The sequence below is a fragment of the Zeugodacus cucurbitae genome, chromosome 3 (assembly GCF_028554725.1).
Source record: "Zeugodacus cucurbitae isolate PBARC_wt_2022May chromosome 3, idZeuCucr1.2, whole genome shotgun sequence".
NCBI lineage: Eukaryota > Metazoa > Arthropoda > Insecta > Diptera > Tephritidae > Zeugodacus > Zeugodacus cucurbitae.
The window spans coordinates 66,705,653-66,729,683 of record NC_071668.1 but is presented as its reverse complement, the minus strand read 5'-3'; the positions used below and the strand labels follow the sequence as shown (position 1 = coordinate 66,729,683).

General features: G+C 33.2%; 1 protein-coding gene across 1 annotated transcript in view; it reads left to right on the top strand.

The window, feature by feature from the left end:
- Positions 1–4,462: 4,462 nt before the first annotated feature.
- The window catches only part of LOC105208520 (uncharacterized), a 66,716-nt gene continuing 47,147 nt past the window's right edge, over positions 4,463–24,031 (top strand). Inside the window, exon 1 of the mRNA XM_011178409.3 lies at positions 4,463–4,602. The gene's annotated coding sequence lies outside the window, so the exon portion shown is untranslated. The remainder of the gene's footprint in view (positions 4,603–24,031) is intronic.

Here is a 24,031-nt window from a genome sequence, read left to right as displayed (position 1 = left end):
CTGGACCCATTTTATAGAAACCCGATTTATCTTAATTTGGGAGTATTTCTGGATCCAACTTATAGAAACCTGATTTAAGTCAAGTTGAAAGTATTTCTGGACCCATCTTATAGAAACCCGATTTGTCTTAATTTGGGAGTATTTCTGGATCCAACTTATAGAAACCTGATTTAAGTCAAATTGAAAGTATTTCTGGACCCATCTTATAGAAACCCGATTTAAGTCAAATTGGAAGTATTTCTGGACCCATTTTATAGAAACCCGATTTATCTTCATTTGGGAGTATTTCTGGATCCAACTTATAGAAACCTGATTTAAGTCAAATTGAAAGTATTTCTGGACCCATCTTATAGAAACCCGATTTGTCTTAATTTGGGAGTATTTCTGGATCCAACTTATAGAAACCTGATTTAAGTCAAATTGAAAGTATTTCGGGACCCATCTTATAGAAACCCGATGTATCTTAATTTGGGAGTATTTCTGGATCCAACTTATAGAAACCTGATTTAAGTCAAATTGAAAGTATTTCTGGACCCATCTTATAGAAACCCGATTTAAGTCAAATTGGAAGTATTTCTGGACCCAACTTATAGAAACCCGATTTATCTTAATTTGGGAGTATTTCTGGATCCAACTTATAGAAAACGGATCTAAGTCAAATTGGAAGTATTTCTAGGTCCAACTGATTTAAGTCGAGTTGGAAGTATTGCGGGGAAAAGCAGGCGGATTTTTTCTAATAAGATCCCTTCGTCGAAAATTAGACCAATTTATGAACATTCGTTTGATGATATTGATGTTTATTTATTCCCGTACAATACTTAAGCATCAATAACCCCACGCTCACATTATAAAGTTTTGATAACACTGCCGAACCATTATCAGGATAAAGTGTGGAACGTTTAATTTATTTATATTACTTAGGACTTTCAGCATCAACAACACGAACAATGTCAGCCTCGAAATCCAGCGCAGAATAACTCTTGCCAACAGGTGCTACTTTGGACTGAGTAGGCAATTGAACAGTAAAGTCCTCTCTCGACGAACCAAAATCAAGCTCTACAAGTCGCTTATCATTCCCGTCCTGCTTTACGGTGCAGAAGCTTGGACGATGTCAACATCAGATGAGTCGACACTAGGAGTTTTCGAGAGGAAAATTTTGCGCAAGATTTATGGTCCTCAGAACATTGGCAACGGCGAATACCGCAGACGATGGAACGATGAGCTGTACGAGTTATACGACGACATTGACATAGTTCAGCGAATAAAAAGACAGCGGCTACGCTGGCTAGGTCATGTTGTCCGAATGGACGAAAACACTCCAGCCCTGAAAGTGTTCGATGCAGTACCCGCCGGAGGAAGCCGAGGAAGGGGAAGGCCTCCACTCCGTTGGAGGGACCAGGTGGAGAGCGACCTGGTTACACTTGGGGTCTCCAACTGGCGCCGAACTGCGAAGGAGAGAGAGCGGTGGCGCACTATCGTCGATTCGGCTATAACCGGCTAAACGGTTGCAACGCCAATCACAATCACTTAGGACTTTATGAGTAGGAACGTTGAAACTATAGTACCTAGTATAAACTACAAAACTATCAGTAGTATGGCTGGAGGTCTGTAATAAGAACGATAAAATGTTTTGACGTCTGGTAGCAATAGAGAAGGGAAATCTAAGCAAAGAAACTAGTGAAATATTTCGACTCTGACGTAAATTCAGTGTGGACAACAATGGAATTTGTGTGTTTGGAAGGCAATGGACTTTGTGTTAGGTCTTCAACATTTTACAGCTCGCCAAATATCATAACAAAGTAGCTTCGAAAAAAAAGTACCCAACAGTAAAGTGCCCAATAAACGATCACTTTGTGATTCCCAGTAAACAAAAGTACTTGCGCTCCGCAAAATTTATAGACTGGTCACTCTTATCGCCGGCGCAGGCAATCACACATCGCTTTTGGCCAACTTCCGAAATGTCGATCAGGCAATACACATCAGCTGTACACATATTAACGGCAGTCAATACCGACAGCAGCCAACAACAAGAACAACAACTGTAGCGACGACGACGACGACGACGACGACCGCCGATAGCAAAAGCCAACAGAGAACTTACAACATAGAGAAGGTGCAGGTTCGACAGCGAAATAAATTCAAGTCTGAAAACTTTCAACGGGGGAATTTACCACACTACCGGGGAATTCACCTTCTGAAAAGTTAACAGCAATTTCAGTTTTAGCAGCAGGGAATCTGTAAAACGAGAAATTGCTGGCACATGAAATAATCATGTGATATTTTTCAAATCCATTTAAATTTTTTATTATTTTTTATTTTATGTTATTTTAAACTAATTTATAAATTGATATAATTACTAATTAAAATCATATTTTTACCAAATTATTAATAAAATTAATAAAAATAATGTTTATGATGGGCGTCGAACCTGATGCCCTTTCTCAACTAGGGAATTCGATGGCTAGGCAAAATAGGAAATTTTCTCTCATAAGCGCAAGCGTCGCGCACATCTCCGCGCATGCCTTGCCCAAAAGCGGTTTGTCTGGAATTCAAATTCAAACAATTTCTGATATTTCCTTCAAAAGAGAAAACTGGCAGTGGCCGAGAATCATATTCATATTTCTATTAGAACTAGCATCTTGCCCTATGGATTATGAAATATCAATTAAGCTGATTGACTATCAATAGCTATGATGGTGCTAGTGGTACGCACGCACTCGCTTTTTAGACGGTGCTCGGGTTCAAATCCTGGCCGAAGTCTTATTTTTCGCATATTTTTATATTTCTGCCACAATTGATGGCAAATATGAAAATTTTTTCTTTTATGAATTTTGTCAAGCTGATTGGCACTGTTGCCAATTTTCGCTTTGACTTCAGCATCAACATCGAAATATGATTTCTAATTTTTGTCATCGTCGCGAGGAAGCAGTTTGTTGACACCGACAGCTGCAGGGGGGAAAAGGGTTGACATATTATTGTTTCTGCTTCTTGATGTTCAGAGTTTTTTGTAGTTTGTATTTGCGTTGGTTTTTTTTTTTGACGGTCATTCACATATTCTAATTGTTGCGTTTGCTTTTGCGCATATGAAGGAAGGTTGTTGTTGTTCCTATGACTCTTTGCAATTCGTAATATTCTACATACATATGTACGTACACTTGTAAGTTTGTTAGTCATTCGCGCATATTTGTGCGTTTGTTATTGTGCATATGAAGGGATTCCCTGGTTATGCTTACATACAAATATACTTATGTATGTAAGAATGTAAGAACTATTTTGCGCACATGATACAAGAGATAGTTTTATTGATGTGGTCAAACACATATATGAATGCATTTTATGAATTGCGCGGGATAATACCATATGCTACAAGTGTTCTTTCTTTTGTTTTGACCAATTACCATATGATACAAGTGTCAATTATGATATGAGATGATAATTGCGCCAAAATTACAAGATTTTAAAAACAGTAAGTGGCTGGCACATCAAACCGCCGACGAAAGTAAAAAAATCGCTAAAGCCAGCGCATATCAAAAAAAATTAAAAAAAATGGCGACGTAAATTGCAGGTCTGGGTCAAAAACTGCGGCAACTTCTGTTTTTTTATCGGTAAAATAAATTCATATTAATAAATAAATACGGAGATTAATACACTTTTCTTTTTCTTTCCAGATTATATTGCCAAATATTAATTATTATTATTAATTTTTTCTTTCAGGGTAGTCCGTAGTAATTAATTTGTATATTTAGATGTAAATTTTAGTCTTAGTTTTAGTTTGCAGTATATTAGTATAGTTATAGTTTGTAGTTTTTGATTAGAAAACACGAGCCAAGTTTTTTAAAGTTAGATTTAATTATGTTAAATCGAATTTTATAAAACGGGTGAAAAAGAAAAAAGACCTTCTCTTCAATGATTAGGTTGTGCGAGAATTTGCCATATGTTCGTAGGCAATTCTTAAAATCGTGTATTATTAAATATATATTTTATTCAGAAATATTTTTATTTTATTTTAATAATTTTTTTCTTTTTTCATTTCAGTTTTGTTATCAAATGTGAACTCAGAACAACTTTTTACATTTTTCGGGTTCACTTCTCCACATTTGCAATATTTTATAAATCATTTTTTTTTTATATTATCTAAAAATTCTTTAAAATCCTATTTATGAGTTAAAAAATCATATTAATTATATACAATTAATAAAAAGCCATAAGAAGTCAAAAATGTATATAATTTCAAAGCATGGGCATATCACATCAAAAGGCCAATCGTCACATATTTTCATTCCCCCGACAGTCAATTCTGTAAAATAATAACGAGTATAACAGCAATTGGTGAATTCCCTACTCGTCGGTTTTCAGCTCTGTACACGAGCCAATCGAGCATCATACAAAAATCAAAATGCACCTTCTCTATGTTGTAAGTTCTCTGAGCCAACCAGCAGCCAAACGTGCAGCTCCAGCTCCAGTAAGTACCTACTAGTGATCAACAATTGTCGGCAGCGACGACGAGCAGTTAGTTGACGACTGTTGAACTCGATACACGTGAAACGCAGGCGAACAAAAACACGGTGTATAATAAAAATTGTGAACAAACGAGAAAGAAAGGTGCTTAAATTAATAATAAATAAATTAACTAAGTGTGTGCTTCCACTGCTCAGCAGAAGCAGCAGAAGTGACCAAAGTAGCGTGTCTACGTGCGTGCGTGCGTGCGAACGTTGAGCTGTGCATTGTCTAAGCAAAGGCAAATCGAACGGACAAATCGACAAGTGAACGTCGGCGTGTCTTGTGATCGAGCGGCGGCGATACTTTGATTTTACGCGTCTAATATATCTATATAATATATAGATTAGTGTGTGTGTGTGTGTGTATTTAATTTAATAATATTATTAAATTGTGTTTTAAAGGTTCTGATTAGTGTTATCAACAGTTGTTGCTTTTGTTTTTTTTTTAATTTTTGAAATTGTTGTAAATTTTTATTACATTTGTTGTTATTGTTTTTTTCAAAATTTTGGTTTTTTCTTTGGGAATTTTTGTTTCTTTCTTTATTAATTTTTTGTTGTAATTTTTTTTTTGAAAATTTTGTTGTAATTTTTTATTACATTTGTTGTTATTGTTTTTTTCAAAATTTTGGTTTTTTCTTTGGGAATTTTTGTTTCTTTCTTTATTAATTTTTTGTTGTAATTTTTTTTTTGAAAATTTTGTTGTAATTTTTTTGAAATTTTTGTTGTAATTTTTTTGAAAATTTTGTTGTTGTTGTCTTTAAAAATTTTTTTAAATTATTTTTTGTTGTAATTTTTTTTTGAAATTTTTGTTGTTTTTTTAATATTTTATAAATATTTTTTGTTGTTTTTTTTTAATATTTTCTAAATATTTTTTGTTGTTTTATTTATTATAATTTTTTTTGGAAATTTTTGTTGCTGTTTTCTTTTTCTAGTAATTTTTGTTGCTTTTAAATATTTTTTTTTTGTTTTTTTTTTGTTTATTCGCTCTTTACTCGTTCCATGCGGTTCAAAAAGTAACAACAAAACGAATAAAAATATTCTAACAACTAGTAAAAGGTGCTTATGTGCAATCGTTATACTTATGTACACCCGTGTGTGTGTGTGCGCTGTGCCTAGTTAATAAAGATAGAAATGTGATTACGCCGTTTATTGCAACAATCGAAAAATTTATTTATGTCTAATGACATGTTGATAATTTCAATTATGGCGCATTGGTTATCTACCGGCTTAAATAAATCAAAATGCGAAATACATACATACATATGTACATACATATATACGCGCTTATATACACAGCTATGTACTGCACACTTGTTGTTTTTGTTGTTGTTGTTGTGTGCACAAAAAGCAACCGCAAATCTGCCAAATCTCAATCAAAGGGGAAACAGTGAACGAACTGTGCGCGTTAAGCTCAAGTGTGCCACCATGCAACAACAATAACAACAACAATAACAACAACAACAACAAAAATCTGCATACTCGCACAACTTGAAATGTGCGGCGAGCACTAGGCGATAGCCAAAAATACATGTGTGCAACACAAAAAAAAAAAAAAACAAAACAAAAATAACGAAAAAATTTATAAAACAACAACAACAACAAGTAACAACCCAAGAATGCCAAAAACAACCTCATGCAACCATGCGGTGAATGGTCACTGGCGGCTGTATATATGCAGTAGCCGCAAATGCGGTCGCGCTGCTGCTGCGGCTGCTGCCGTGTCAGCAAGTCTGTTTTTGTTTAGCCAATGCAATGCGCGTGCGTTTGTGTGTGTGTTTGTAAATAGCTGTGGCGGCGTTTGTCAAACTGAAATGAATTGTGTGACAGTTGAACCGAGTGCAAAGCAAAAAATAAATAAATAATTAAAAATTAAAATAAATTAAAAATACATCAAAAAGCGGCACGCATGCGCTGAGTGCATTAAGAAAATATTTAAAAAAAAAAACTTAAAAAATAATAAAAAAATATAAAAAAATTTAAAAAAAAGTAAATAAAAACTTAAATAAATAAATAAAAAAAAACATAAAAAAATTAAAATTAAAATAAAAAAAAAATAAAAAATTAAATAAAAAAATTCAAAAATTAAAATACAAAAAAAAAAATATATGTACATATATGCAGTGCGTGTTCCATAAAATTACATAATTTAAAATAAATAAAAAAAAGAAAGAAAATGATATAATTTGTGCGTGTTGTTGTTGCTGCTTAAAAATGTGCATTAATTATTACAGTCAAGTCATATGCCATAAGAGGCCGCTTGCCACTCAATGCATTTGAAAGTTGTTCACCAAAACCAAAAAATTACAAAAAAACAACAACAACAATAATAATAATAGCTTAGCAATGCGTTTCGTCGTCAGTGTCATTGTTGCTGTATTGCCATATCTAAAATACGTTTTTTGTGCCTTCATTTCTAAGTGCGTTGTTGACCCTGTAATCATTACGCGTTCGAAATGGCGCAAAAACGTTATGTTGCTTGGCCACATTCTACATTGTTGCTGCTGAACTGCTACAGCTGCTGTCTCTGCCTGCACTTGCAACGCTCCTCCGTCAACTTGTTGCTGTTGTTAACTGCTGATTGCTGTTTTATTACATCGTTTGAAGCCACATAATCAGTATATGTATATACATACATATGTATATATACTCAAAACAGGTGTCGATTACAGGTTTGCCGTTAAGTCACGCCATTCATGTGCCATTCACTGCTACTTGCCACATTTATCAATGGAGTGATCTATAGCGTTATTATCTGTAGATACATATTTGTTTGTGTATATATCTACTTAGAATATGCTAATTAATACGAACATCTATCTCTAGCTTTAAAGCAACATTCTCAGATTTCAACTTTTCGAATTCATTTACCTTAATAAGGTTAGGTTAGGTACTCATATAAATGTCTCAACAGGGATTCACTAAGTCTTCCAATTTCATCTTGTTGCTAAGTAAATGAGTCTGTGGTTCATTACTATCAAGAGGATCGTATCCAAATTGCTCTCTATATTAAAAAACTCCACCCACTTTCCTTGGATGGAATTGCTTTCGAATTACCGTGTAATGTCTAAAGATATAATCGAATCTTTGCATTTCCTACAGATATTTCTTCTTTCCAATCTTTATAGACCATATTCTATAGACGTTATTTTAAGGTAAGGTTAGGTTATACTGATACTAGATCGAGTGCCGTCACGTTGTCCACGAGGAGTAGTCATACTTTAGGATGCCTGCGCTTGACGCGAATTTTAAAAGTTTTTGTGGCTTCACTTTCGATACCTCTTCCAGATTCTCATATTGTGAGGCCCCCAAGTAGCGACGTCTTTGTCTTGACAATGTAGGGCAGGTGCACAGAAGATGCTTCAATGTTTCTATTGCACCTTGCTCCTGACATTTTCTGCAGTCATCTCGATCCGTAAGTCACATTTTGTAGGCATGTGCCGCCATCAGACAGAGGCCTGTGAGTATTCCCACCAAACTCCTACAGTCCCTTCTATCGAGTGTCAGTAGGAGTTTGGTGTACTTCTGGTCTACCGCTTTACACATGGCTTATACCCCGAGCTCTCCACATGGCTCTCCACCGAGGTTGTTGCCTTGATTGCTGCTTGCTGGCTACGTAGATATTGACTTTGGAGTAGCCGGCTGCTGTATTGAGGGCTAGCTCTACGGCTTTCCTAGTAGCAAACACCTCCGCTTGAAAAATACTGCAGTGGTTCGGAAGTTTAAAAGGTTAAGGTTAAACAAGGTTAAGGTTAAACAAGGTTAAGGTTAAACACATTTAATTACCAATAAGTTCACAATATATGTCAGTTAGGTTAGAAAACACTCTCAGTGTCCCGAGTTACCCAATTTGGGACTGAAGATAACGAACGACTTGAACGTTGACTGGAGTCAAAAAAATTCTAAGTGCTATGTTTACGAAAAGTTAGCCGACGACTCTTTCGATTTGACTAGTATCACCGGATCATTTTCAATTCAACGTTGATCTGGTATTTCGGTCTGACTGAACTACATATATCTTATTATATATCTAAAGTACGCTTTGCCGAAGAATCTATTTTGTTGTGGTGAGCCTCGTTGTCGTCTTTGCTTTTTACATCTTGATCATTTGGCTTAAAAGTAACAGGTGTCCTAATTTTCTGACTTGGTTAGGTGAAAAAACCGTTGGAATCTTATCTAAGCGATGCGAACGCGAAACGGTGAAATATGGAATACGATTTTAAATTGATAAATGATATTTTATTCTCTAGTGGTTCTCCTATAATTTGTTTCATCAAATTTGTGTTATATCAAGTCTTATTGTAATAATTACTAATAATAGAAATCTGAGGTTTATATCTTATAAAAAGTATTGTCCAACTTTCTATTATCTCATAATCTTGGCTCAGAGCTGACCTTGCGTATCATGGCCCAATGGGTAGTATTCAAACAGTAGTTGAACTAAGCTTTAGAAATCAGACACTAAATTCCATAAATATACGAGGTGTTAAGGACTTGTGCCGGCACTTCTTCCAATCGTCGAAACACTTCTTTAACTCGATTTTTGGGATTGGCTTTAGCTCTTTCAGCGTTTTCTCGTATGCCTGTAAAGCGACGGCTCTTTTAGGTTCTCTTTATTTTTGTAAATATGAAAAATTCACACGGATTCAAGTCTGTCGAATAGGGATTTATATTTTTGAAAGTCCCGTTAATTTTTGAACATACTTCGTATACCATTTTTGGGTAGATTCATGTCTGTCGAATAGGGATTTATATTTTTGAAATTCCCGTTAATTTTTGAACATACTTCGTATACCCATTTTTAGGTAGTTAGGGAATATTTTTGGATGTCTACAGAGGCAAAGAAAATAAAATGCGAGATAATCCTCCATAATATAGGTCGATTAGAGGATACAAAATAAATCTCGTTTGTTTACTAAAAGAATGCCTTAACTCGAAAATTATGAAAGTGGCAGCTCTTAAAATTTTAAATTTAAAAACGATTGAATCAATCCGAATGGAAAGTGGGTAAAGTAATCCAGAAAAGAGTTATTTAGAAACATATACCGTTGAACTTCCATATATATACATATATAACATAACTTGAACTTCTATAAGAAATATCATACATATTTCCTTCCATAACTCGAAGTCTCTCTAACTCGAAGTTTTTTTTTGTGGATTATGGTGATTCGAGTTAAGGATGTTCACTGTATGTATATTTTAGAATATAATTATTTACTTTTTTTTTTGAGTTGTGCCATTTTTCAATGCGTACAAGCATTATGTACTTGAAATTGATTCTCCGAAGTTTTTATTGAAAAATATTTTATTAAGAACGTTAAAATATTTTGTTAATATACATATGTACATATATCTACGTACATATAGATGTACATATGTATGTGTCACATTGGCTCAAATGTAATCTCAAACAAAAGTAATTGATGAATCATATGTGTATGTTTGTAAGTAAATAGGGAAGTCCAACTGAGACTCCATTCGATGACAAGTCAATTAATGAGTCATTAGCAGTCTTTAGTATTCTCTATAAAGCTATACATATATTTTCATATACTTATATTTTATTCAGTTATCAAAAAAGGACACCTAGATAGCTGTATGATAATGATTAAATATGAAAGAAAACATATGTTATGTGTCAGATTGATTTTTGAGAGCGAGAGACTTCACTATGTAGCTTGATAGTACCGTTATTGTGTTTCAGGAGAATTTTTAATCGATTTTTTGTTCAGTTCAAGTCCATATAAAATACCCAATTATATTTTTTTTGTATACTGAAAGCTTTAACCCCTTAGTGTCCACCTTGAGTGCAGTATTTATATAGAAAAATATTTACTTCTGTATTAGTACAACAATCTAATCTAATATATGAAAATAACATACTTTAATAGGCTTCACAATTAACGGTAAACACTTATAAACCGTTTGGGACTCTCACTACTTATATACGTTATATACGTTGCAATTAAAAAATTAAGTAATCGCCTATGAAAAAACCTAACTTTTCCGCGCATTGTTGTTGTTATTATCAATAGTTTTTTTTGTTGTCGCTGTCATATGTCTACACTTGCCGGTAATGTGACGTTATCACTTTTGAGCCACTCAAAATCGGGTTAGCACTCCAAGTGTTGCTGGCACCAAGCACTCAATATATGGGTGCATACACACAGCAGTTACGTAGGTTTAGGAAATAAAACAATAAACTTATCGTTAATGAGAAATACGTTACAGTTAACAATATTTTGTTTGAAATAATGTAATCTAGAAATTAAAAAAAAAAATTTGTGATATGTGTGTTTCCTGTTGAAGGTGATTTTCTGATTAGGTCCAGTGATAAGGTGGAGGGTATGAGACGAGTTTTTTGAAGTTGAAGGTCATTTGGTTTTAAAAAGACGAGCAATCAATTAGCCAAAAAGGAACTTTAAGAATGCTTGCTCAGTACTAGAGACCTTTGAGAATCAGAATTAACTGAAGATCTCTTTGCTATATTTAGGAGATTATAGAAAAATGAAATATATACGTATGTGTATTGTTTGAAATCTTACTACGAGGGTTGCTATATATATTTATGGCCTAATAATGAAAATAGGAATATTTATCAACGAAAATGGTTTTATTGTTTTTCAAAATATTCTCCATCAAGATTTATACACTTTTGCATGCGCTCAAACCAATTTTCGAAGCACTTTTTTTAGCCTTTTTTTGAGCGATTGTCAAATTGTGCGGGATCCAACGAGAACAAACCTTTTTTACGGCCAGGTGTTCATGCAATATCGAATGTATGCTGGTGGAAGAAATGCATAGGCATGCCTCTATCTGAAGATATGTTACATGACGGTCTTGCATTATCTGTTCACGTACGGCATCGTTGTTTTCTGGCACAATGGCTGTTTTTGGGCGACCTTCACGGAATTCGGAAATGTCAGATTGCACCTGGCAACACTTAGTCTTGCCTAGGCCAGAAATATATATAGCAGCCCTCGTATTTGCATTTGAGAATGCACCTATGCCTAGAGTAATAATGTTATAGATTATTTCAAGCTTTATTGATCCTAAAAATAGCATTTTCGAAATTTTTTTAAGTAAAGATCAAAATGTCCGACTGGTAAAGGGGTTAAAAATTATCAAAAAAAGTTTCAATAAATCTTTGAACTAATTGAGAGATATGTTTTTAGAACTTTTAAATCTTCATTAACCCTAAAAATTAAAATGTTTCATATTTTTTTAAAATAAAGGTCGAAATGACCGTTTGGTATGTAAGGGTTAAACTATTTTCAAAATATATACAGCAGTAATATATAAAAACATACTCTGAATCTTATTACTTAAGTTGAAAACCTCAACTACTCATAAATATACATATTATACAACGCAACATCTGTTTTTAAAACAATTCTGAAAGGGAAAGTAACAGCTGTGACAACGAAGTGCCGTAAGTGTTGTTAATGGAGCAAAATAAATTATTTTTTAAAAAGCTCCTACTACTTATATGTATGTATGTATAGAATACATTGTTGTTTTCAATGATAGATTAGTATATGTATATAAATGTGAAAAAATAGTTAAACCAAAATGGCAAATACTTGGAATTTCAGGTATAGATAAATTACGTTTAAAATACTCGTTAAATTTATATCTATATTCGTAGTTGTTTTAGCGATATAATTTATCCATGAATTATAAAACAATTTGAAGAATTTTACGAGTTGAAAAAAATTTAGCAAATATCAAGGACGAGGAATAACTAGCTTAAAATTCTTTAAATGAACTGATGTTCAATGTGTTATTGAAATTTTTTGCATTGGAGTGCCTCGTTGTTATAGCAAAGCCAAAAAATAGGAAGTTATTTCATAGAGACATACAGATAGAGAGCTGTTTCCTAGATAGATATCTATCAAAGTAACTGTCAAATACATTTGACGTACTTTATTTGAAAAAATGGTGAAAAGATTCCCTAGACATTCCGAAGTCATTTTTGTCTCAAACATCGTTAATCTAAAGATCAATACAGTTGTTAGTAGACTCAATACAGTTGTTAGTAGAGCACTGTTTCGAAACCCAACTTTGATCCCAAATCAACAAATTCTCAAATAAAATTCTCACGACAACCTATCCTGATCAGCCTCTTATCTTCATTTTGATTGGTGTGAGACTTTCTCGAATTCATCGGGCATACTGATACTGAACTATAAACTATATTAGGCTATTGTTCTAACAAACAGTATATCTGATATATAACAAGTTAGGGAGGGATAAGTTCGGGTGTCACCGAACATTTTATACTCTCGCAATTTATTTATTTAATTTTATTAATATAACACACAATTTGAACCACTTATTCGACATATATCTATATGGTATATGACCCGATTTTACTAACTTTTGGCACGGAGACATATTATTGGATGAAATATATTTCCTTTGGATTTCTTCAAAATATCTGAGAGCCTTACCCATATTTCGGTAAAAAAATTATTAGAAAGACTACGGTCCAAATGTTCTATATATGGGGCCTTGAAAACTTATGGTCCGATTTCGGCGATTTTTAGAAGGAAGATCGCATTATAAATGTGGTATTTATGCAAAGTTCTGTCCCGATGTCTTCACAAGCTAGTTTACTTTATATATTGTAAAGGAAACGATTCAGATCGAGTCCAAAGTTCTGGTATAGGGAACCGATTTGGACTATTTTCATAACATATCATTGGGATGCCAGGAAAATAGTATGAACCAAATGTCATAGAAATTGGTCGAGTAGTTTCGCAGTTATGGTTTTTGACCCATAAGTGGACGGAGTCACGCCCTATTAAAATTTTGTATACCAATTTGAGTGCAGCCCTTTTGTGCCATCTTTATAATGAAATTTAAGATTTCTGGTGTTTGTAACACATTCAAGATATTTAAAAGTTATAGCCGCTCAGAAAAAAGTACGAGAACCAGTAAATATACATCGGATCACTTTGTATATATTTTGGTATCAGGAATATTATTATTTTTTTAAAGGGTCAGGATGTCATGAATCTTCTAAGAATTTAATAACACTCATTTAGGCTTTAAATACAGCATTGAGAAATCATCTTGAATTATAGATTTATATACCCGAGTTTGTGTAGATATATCTTTTTTCATTATCTTGACTCTGCGAGATATATGGAAGCTTATAGAATGAATATTGCATTAAAACATTGATTTTTGGAATAAAACGATGTTCGCATACAAGCAATTCGGATAAAAAATACTTAAAATTTGTGGATTAGGAGAAGGTATAGTCAAAAAAACTACGTTTATAATGGTTAAAATTGGTGAAGAGAGCATTTAAGCGTCTGAAATCATACTGAATCGATCATGTATCGAGCTTATGAGTCCGGATTGCAATTATTACTAAAATTATTGTTGAATTGATTTAGAGATTATAAATCTTTCTAGAACTTTTGAATTGTCGCAGAAATTCAGCTTTTTGGCACGATAGCTGAATACGAGGTGTGTTCAAAAAATAACGGGAATTTTTAAATTTTTTATTTTAGAGCTTATAAATCTTTCTAAAACTTCTGAATTTTCGCACAAATTCAGATTTTGGGCACGATAGCTGAATACGAGGTGTGTTCAAAAAATAACGGGAATTTTTAAATTTTTTATTTTAGAGCTTATAAATCTTTCTAAAACTTCTGAATTTTCGCACAAATTCAGATTTTGGGCACGATAGCTGAATACGAGGTGTGTTCAAAAAATAACGGGAATTTTTAACTTTCGCGGATTTGGAGTCGAATTGTCAATTTTTTTAATTTATTTTATGTTGATATACTATAGAGCCCTCAATGCTGGATATTAAACCTGTTATGGAATCTTAATACACATTTCCAACAGCTGTGTTAAAGACAATTAAAAAAATAGTTTATAGAAATAAACAGAATAAGACTCTCTACCATTATTATCATCTGCAATTAACTGAGATATACATATAATTATTGTATTATCTTTACATGTGATTTTAATGTTTATATGTTTGTAAGAGTACACATTGAGCGCAATAAATGCCTTAACACATACATATATACTATTTGCATACCTTTGTCTTTGCACTCATATTTAGCTCGCCTAAATAAATATTGTAAATTCTCTTAAAATTTCGTTGCATTTTTCCAACGGCTTCAATTTTAAACTCGACATGTTTGCTGTTGTTGCAATTAATTCCGCCTTGTCAGCAAGTGACAGAGTACTCACTCACTGATAAAAAAAAGCGAGCAACATTTACAAGCGTATTTGTTGTTTTCTTTTATTATTATAATTATTTTTGTTTTTGTTGTTGAACCTGTGCTTTGTGTTTTATTATTAAATGGCATTGTTTTCAAAGGCTTCAAGTAGTGATGAATTACTTGACGACGTCCATCAAATGGCACCTTATCACATATCACTGCCATTAAGCTTTAAGTGTGCACATTTCACGAGATATCTATTTATATGGAGATATTTGCTTTATAATACATACATATGTACATACGTATATAGCAATAATATATGGTATAAATAAGTATCTGAAAACACTCGGTTGTTGTGAACTTTATGTGTATCTAAGAAATTATTTAATTATATTATGAATGTTAATTAACTTACAGACAATTTCAATATATAAATATATTACAACAGATGTTTCCAAATGCTGTCTTCAAATCGGCAAATATAAATAAAATAATCAACAAAAAACGAATCGAACAAGCAACTGGTATAAACTGGTATAATAAAATAGTATACGCATTCGATTCGCCACTTCTCTGCTCGCTAAATTCTAGCTTTGTTCTTTAGCTTAATATTTTTCTTATGAAATCAACAACAACATCATCTCGTAGTATCCACCAGAAGATAGTATATTTTCTCACTGAAGCAAGGTGTTCACTTGAACCTTCTGGCTTATTCACAGTTGTCAGCAAATACAACTTTTTGTTTGACTTAGTAGAATCGCAGTTATGATCAAAATCGTGACTTCCCTTCTATTTTATTTAAATAAATTCCTACATAAGTAAAAATCTAATAGAATCCATGTGTTTTGTTGAACTGTTGACAGTTCAGATTAAGTTTAATATTAGATATTACAAAAAAAATTTTCGGAACAACTTAAAAAAATTACCTAGAAATTAACTGTGAAGTCGAAATAAGTCTAAACCACATTTTAATAGTATGAAATACATAATTTTGACTCAAAATCTTGGTTCGAAATATTTCTGATAAATTTACGATATTTAATTCTCTGTTATTCACAATATAATAATAAATAGAACATGACCTTTAGAACTCTCTAGAGAACTATAATTATCAAACGTAATTTGCAAGAGATTTATTTAGGCCATAAATCATCATCATCATCATTTAACTCTACAGCTCTTTGTAAGCTTTGGCCTGCTGAACAATACGCCTTCAAGCTACTCTCTCTTTTGCGGTCTCTCTCCAGTTTTCCAAACGGAGTCTCTTTAGATCTTCACTTAATTCGTACTTCCACCTTGTTCTTGGCCTTCCTCTTGCTCTGCCGATGTATGTTTCCGCGTTCAATACTTTCTTTTGGAGTCTTGAATCATCAATTCTTGTAATATGTCCTAGCCGTTTTATTCGTTGCGTTTTGGTCAAGTTCGCTATTCATCTTATCCTCCATTCGTCAGGTCCTATTCTGACTGAGCCGAAAATTTTTTAGAGAATTTTTCTTTCAAAGGTCATCAATTTTGTTTTGTCTTTTTCGCTTATTGTCCATAGCACAAGACTGGTCGTACTACGGTTTTGTACACTACTAGTTTGCATGTTCTGTTGATTAGTTTGGACTTAAAGAGTTTTATAGGAGATGCGAATGCTGCTTGTATCCTGTCATCGATTGTAACGCTCATAACGTTGTATGCTGTTAGCTTGTAGCCAAGGTATGTGAATGTGCTTACCGGTTCGAACTCATATTCTCCATTTTTTTGGAAAAATATCCCTCAAGTCTTATTTAACTTATGGTTAATAAAATATACTCAAATATATTTATTGTCTAGAACTATATATTAATACATATCGGATACGCTCAATAATATAGCGCTCTCATTATGTCAAATTTAATGACACTAAATTGAAAACAGTATCATTTGGAGAAAATTTGTTCATAGGACAACACGCTGTCAATTTCATTTCGACTCGAAAAGTGTTGTCAGAAATTATAAATAATAATGATGACAACTGTGTTCATTGCTCTGACAACTGTCATTAAATTTGACATAGTCATGCATGAAAAATATCTGCTCAAAGGAGGTATCAGTGTAATAGAGGTGTGCGTTCGGAGAGATTTCTCTGTATTTGTCCTGCAAACTTTCCAAACACTTTAGCATTACGTGTTCTATTCATACGAGGGCTGCTATATATATTTCTGGCCTAATAATGAAAATAGGAATATTTATCAATGAAAATGGTTTTATTGTTTTTCAAAATATTCTTCATCAAGATTTATACACTTTTGCATGCGCTCAAACCAATTTTCGAGGTCCTTTTTTTGAGCCTTTTTTTGAGCGATTGTAAAATTGTGCGGGATCCAACGAGAACAAACCTTTTTTACGGCCAGGTGTTCATGCAATATCGAATGTATGCTGGTGGCAGAAATGCATAGGCATGCCTCTATCTGAAGGTATGTTACATGACGGTCTTTCATTATCAGTTCACGTACGGCATCGATGTTTTCTGGCACAACGGCTGTTTTTGATCGACCTTCACGGAATTCGTCTTTGAGCGAGCGTCGGCCACGATTAAATTCGTTGTACCACAGTTTCACAGTGCTATAGGATAGTGCTTCATAGCCATACAAAGATTTTAGTTCATCGATGCGCTCTTGTCGCGATAATCCACATCGAAAGTTGTGAAAAATGATCGCACGAAAATGTTCACGAGTTAATTTCATTTTTTGGCCGAGATGAATTTTTTAATTCCCTGTAAATAAAACAATTCACGATTAAATGACAAAACGTTCTGAGTGATGTTATGCTAAAAAATGTCAAACTTTCGAATGGAATGTCAGATTGCACCTGGCAACACTTAGTGTTGCCTAGGCCAGGAATATATATAGCAGCCCTCGTATAACATCACATATGTATATCAAATACCAGATAAAGCGTTGTAGTTGTTAAATTTAACATCTGTCACATAAAGTGAGTTATAAATTTTGACACATCTTTGACAATTAATCTTAAGAAAACAGTCAACATTATAATTATAATACTTCACACAACAAATTTGAGAGATTTTGGTTGTCATTATTTACTGTTTAAACAAACTATTTGATGTAGCGGGGTAGATCAGATATGATTTATTATTCCTTTAGTGATATGAACTAGTTATAAACTATTTTAAATTTGGTATAACTAGACACTCGATATTTTTTCAAAATTTGCTTTATTTGCCGATTTTCTGCGAGTTGCTAGTTGTCAGCCAGTTGTTTTTGTTGACAGCAAACGTATAAAGGACTATGATTTAAGGGCATGCACCTGGAATGTCCGTACCCTTAATTGGTAGTCTCTGTCCAGCTGGTTGATGTCCTCGTAAGAGTAAAGGCTAACATCACCGCAATCCAAGAAATGCGATGGACGGGACATGGAAGGAAGAAGGTGGGTCTTTGTGACACCTACTACAGCGGCCATATAAAGGAGCGCAAATTCGGTGTGGGATTAGAGACTCCGTGGTCGAGTCCTGGCATTCATTCCGGTGAATGAACGCCTAGCCACAATCCGCATCAAAGCGAGGTTCTTCAAAATATCGCTGATTTGCGCCCACGCCTCGATGGAAGAGAAGGACGAAGTGATCAAAGACATCTTCTATATATGGTAATAAGTCCATTGAAAGTTTAAAAACCCTAATCTAAGGTATATGGGAGATAGGGGAAGTTATGACCCGATTTCACTAATTTTTGACATGGTGACATATTAGAAGAAAAATATTCCATCTGAATTTCTACAAAATATCTGAGAGACTTACCTATATTTTCGGTAAAAAATTTATTAGAAGCACTGAGGGCCTCATGTTCGATATATGGGGCCTTGAATACGTAGGGTCCGATTTCTACGTTTTTTATAAGGGCGATGCCACTTTACAAATGCAGTATTTCCGATATCAGTTCTGTTCCGATATCTTCACTAGTACTAACTTTATATATTGTAAAGTAAACGATTCAGATCGACTTCAAAGTTCTGGTATATGGGAAGTAGGCGTGGTTGTGAACCGATTAAGACTATTTTCATAATCTATCATTGGGATAGCCTGACAATGTTGCAAACCGAATTTCATTGCAATTGGTCGAGTAGTTTCGGAGATATGGTATTTGACTCATAAGTGGGCGGGGCCAGGCCCATTTCAAACTTATTATACCAAATTGAGTGCAGCTCTTCTGTACCATCTTCACCATGAAATTTAATGTTTCTAGTGTTTTTCCTTAATAAATTAAAGCATTTTTAGTAGTTTTCAACACAACCTTTGTATGGGAGGAGGGCGTGGTTATAATCCGATTTCCTCCATTTTTGGACTGTATAAGGTAGTACCTAAAAGAAACGATTCTAGAAAGTATGGTTGATATAACTTTATTAGTCCACGAGACTCTTAGCAACTTTGTTGCGAGAGTATACAAATATTTTACTAAATATTTAATTAGTATGCAAGCAAGTGTGTGGGCGTTATAACAGTTAATTGCAGGGGTTTTAAATGAATACTTTTATTAATAAAATATTTTAATTATTTACCTTGTTGACATTAAATTTATGCAAGTCGCTCACCACACCTATTCAATTGGTTGTAAATGGTACTCCTACACACTTAGATATGATTATATAAATTATTTTTCCATTTAAAACTTGCATAATACACAGTTAACAGTGCTTTGGCGGTTCGTGTCTCTACAAAAGTATTTATTATAACAATAATAAGCACCACAATCAAGGAAAGTTGTGAGAAGATATGAACAAATAATTGTAAAAATTCCAATCGATCACGAATTGTATGCTTTTTTTGCAAAAAAAAAATATTTTTATAATATGTATTGTATATAATTACTATCTACCTATCCTGTACAGTCACATCTGCTCAATTATATGGAATGACATTTATTTCGGGAATTTTCACGAAGTTTTATATTTGTCATTTTTATCGATGATTTGACATTTTTTACGAGCGGTGTCATTAGTTTGTCGGTGAATAATTTCTGCTGAATTTTGTCGGTTGAAGAGAAGTTTTGATGCCCTATACTTTAAAAATGAATGTTCTCTTTGGAATTATTTTCGTTCTTATCGTAAGAGTTCTCATAACCGATTTTCAAAAAATTTAAATACAATTATATTCTGAGCTTAAGATGAACGATGTATAAGTCTGTGTTCAGACACGGAAACATTTATTAAGGCAATTTAAAGTTGATAAAAAAAGATAGCTACGAGAAAAGAAGTACCAAGATAATATAGAAAGCTATGTGAAAAATTGATCGAATTCAGTTATTCTGCTTCAATTCGATGGGCAACATCAAAAGAGAGTTTGCCGTTAATGAGCAACAGAAGTTTCTCTGTATGAACGTGATCCTAAAGGATTAGTTGCCAGCTAAACTTATATCAGACTTTTTTGTTCTTTTTAGTAGTTACTAATTTTTTCAAAACAATCCGAGATTAGACATCTCATACAACTCCTGTTAGAAGTGATTAAACTAACTAGTAGGCCTCTCGAATCATACTAGTATAAAGGGCAATACAAAAGTTATTCCAGGGAAAGTACATTAGATGTCATTATGTATGGAACTCGATTTCTTTTGCATCACCACCAAGGGCACATTTGCAGAAGCCCAGACGCTGAATCCAATTTTCGACGGTTTTCAAGCATAAATAGGTCGAATTACTGCAATTTCACGTTCGATATTCGTACGAAGTCCATCAATCGTCGCTGGCTTGTTGGCATAAAACATAGACTTGACGTAGCCCCAAGGGAGATAGTCTAAAGGCGTAAAACCGACGACCGAGGCGGTCAATTGACTGGGCCATTTTGTGAGATAACACGTTCACCAAATTTGGTTTTTAATAAATCGATTGTGATATTCGCTGTTGGGCTTGTGGCGCCGTCCTGTTGGAACCACATATTGTCCAAGTCCATCCAATTCGGGCCAAAAATACTCGGTTATCATTGAGCGTAATAATAGTAGCGATTCCCATTCACAGTAACGTGCCGGTCTTGATCATCGCAGCAGTACGGTCCAATGACGCCGCCGGCTCATATACCGTATATTATTACATTATTTTTTTGGGATTCAATGGTGACTCATGGAGTACGTGTGGATCGCTGTCTGACCAATAACGCATATTTTGCTTAATGAGCCTCATCATAAATTGGACGTAGCACTCTTAAAGTTGAGGCCACTGACTCCAAATTTCGGTATTAAAATTTAATAATTTCGACTCGTTGTTGGATCCTTATCCTTCTATCGGTCTACTTTTGTAGCTACCTTCTATCTCTATTGAAAAACCCTTTATCATAAAGTGGTTTAAAATTAGTTGAAATCATTACGTTAGTAAGATTTCTCAGCCTATCTACATAAACGTCAGTCATTGTGAAATATCACGCCTTTTCTAATGATTTATTTAATTTTTTTTCAAAGAAATTCGATACATCATTTCATTTAATTGCTTATAATTAATTTTATCGTGATATCAATACTTGATTTCAAGACTTATGATCTTTGTGGGTGTCTTTTCGGAATTCACTACTGTACTGGAAGCCTCAATTAACCACGCCCACGAATTAGTGATTAGATATGCGTTGTAAAAATATACACCTACATATGCTTAGCTGTAAAAATGATTTAAATCGAATATGAAAATCTGAAGTTGTGGACGATGTAGTAAGCGATTTGATAATTTCTATTCTAGATCAAAAGAATTTACTTTATTTCTAGTTTTACCGGTTTTTTCTTAATATTTTTTTCTCCTCTATACTTTTTTTCTTTACTGATGACAATATATGAATTTTGTGTCTTTGAGAGCTTTCAAAACGAATTGTTATATTGCAACTTAATAAGTAATATGGACGATGGCTCGCACCCATTCTATATATACTTAGATATTTCTTAAAAGCGGCACTTCTTTCATCTAACTAACTTTCCCAATCAAACTGGGTTCACTTCAAAATTGATTTGAGCTTATATAGTAGTATGAATGTCTAATAAAGTATTTTGTAGAAAATGTATATATACTAAAGTTCTAGAGACTTAAAGCTTTCTAGTTATTTATCTATAACTGCTGTACCCCAGATTCAAGTTTCGGCCAAATGTGTTCGTCTTGTTCTATTCATGTTTCGGCGCTATTTCCTATATAGAGAGTATATTTTTTGATATATATCTGAAAAGAGATTATAAATTCAGAACCCTAAGGTAATAGAACGAGCCATAAACTGTGAGTGTACGAAGTGGTAACTTAAAATAAATATTTAAACGATCTTGTGGCAGAATATCTGCTTTGAAAAAAAAAACAACGATTCTCTAACCAGCAAAAGCTCTATAAAATGTATAAAATTTAATTGTTTTTTAAATGTCGAAAAATTTCATAACTTTAATAAGCTTTGTAGCTTTTAGAAAACAATAAAATGTATGTATCTATGCATTTGTATATGGCTTATGTTTGTTAAGTATCCACATACATATATGGCAGAAAAGCAATAAAAATGAATGCCGACCATTTTCATTGCCAACAATTTTAATTGCTTTGCTTGTCTAGCACTGTGGAGTAATTATAAAAATCACTGAAGAGGAACAAAGAATCGAATGTTATACATATGTACATATGTATATATAGTAATAGTGTTTGTGAGAACTATGAAAATATAATTATGTGAGTGTATGTGTGTCTGTTTATAAATAAAATCAAACGAAGTTGCGATATGAAAATAGTAAAGTGAATAGTTAAGTATTAATAAGAATAGAAAATTTTTCCTAAACAGATTTATTTTGCGAATTCGGATTAACTTTTTATGGATATCGATATTTCGGATAAAATTATTAAAATTTTTCCAGAACATTTTTGGGATCAGGATATTTCGGATAAAATTATTGAAATTTTTTAAATTAACTTTTAAGACTTTAGAGGTAGGTAGAGATTTTTTAGAAAAAAATTTTCGGGATCCCGAAATTTCGGGATTTTCGATTTTTAGTTTAATTTTTGTTTTTTTTGTAAATTAAGACTTTAGAAGTTCAAATAGAGAGTTTTTAGAAAATTTTTCGGGATCCCGAAATTTCGGGATTTGGGATTTTTACTGTATTTTTTTAAATTAAGACTTTATAAGTTGAGATAGAGTCGTTATAGAATTTTTGGTACCGTATACCGTTTTAGGGATCAGAATTCGGGATTTCCTTAAAGTCCAGCTCCTTTCTAAGAGCTCCTCCATTTTATCACAGGATATGTATACATGCATTTGCTCACATTTTTTCATAGAATTACTTTTAATCCCCTCCATAGCAATATACTTTATACAACCACGTTCACCATTCTCGCTAATCACGTACTACGTGATCGTTCATAATTGCAACGATAAACAAATTTCGAGTGCTAATACTGCCACACAATGTAGCGCTAAATTAAATGCCACAGCGTTATTAATGTATTGTCCAATAAGTTGGTCGATGCGCAATGTACATATGTACATACTTCTAGGCATGTGACATTTCCGTTGGGTTAATATGTATTAACAAATTATTAACTATATTGTTGCTGATACAATAAGTGGCACTCTCACGTGTGCGTATGTATGTGTTGCGCTAATTAGTTGGTTACACATGTGCTATATTGGCCCATCGCATGTGTACGCGTTTAAATTGATGACTCTGGATAGAGATTTCAGCTGACATTTATACACACGAGAGTACAATAATACCTAAATAGTTATAAATATATTTAGAATAAATATGCCAATATGCGTCAATCGATATTTGCCCACAATTATGTGCTGTGCATTTCAATAAAGATGGGAGTGGTAAGAGTGTTCGCTGCATCTGATCCTGAATATCTAGTATTGCAAAGTAAAATATACATTAAATCGAGATTTTATGGATTTTTTAGTCGTGAACAATTTCTTCGGGATCCCGAAATTTCGGTACTTGGAATTATTTTTTTATAAGATTATATAACAATTTTAAAAATTTTGAATCCCGAGCAACTTTTTTGGGATTTCGAAATTTCGGAAATTGTGTTTAACATACATATTTTACTATATTAAGACGTTTTATAAATTTTTATACCAGTTTTATAAAGTTTTAAGCCCGGAATCAATTTTCGGAGTCCCGAATTTCAGAATTCATGAGTATCAGTCTTATTTTTTCCATCAAGGCTTGATATAGCGCTTTTATAGACTTTTTAGACTTTTGGATAGTGTTTTTATAGAATTTTAAGTTCCAATAAATTTTCGGGATCTCGAAATTTCCGAAATCATGATTCATGATCATGATCAATTATTAGATTTATTCTTTTCATCAAGGATAGTGTTTTTATGAATTGTATGTTCGAATAAATTATGGG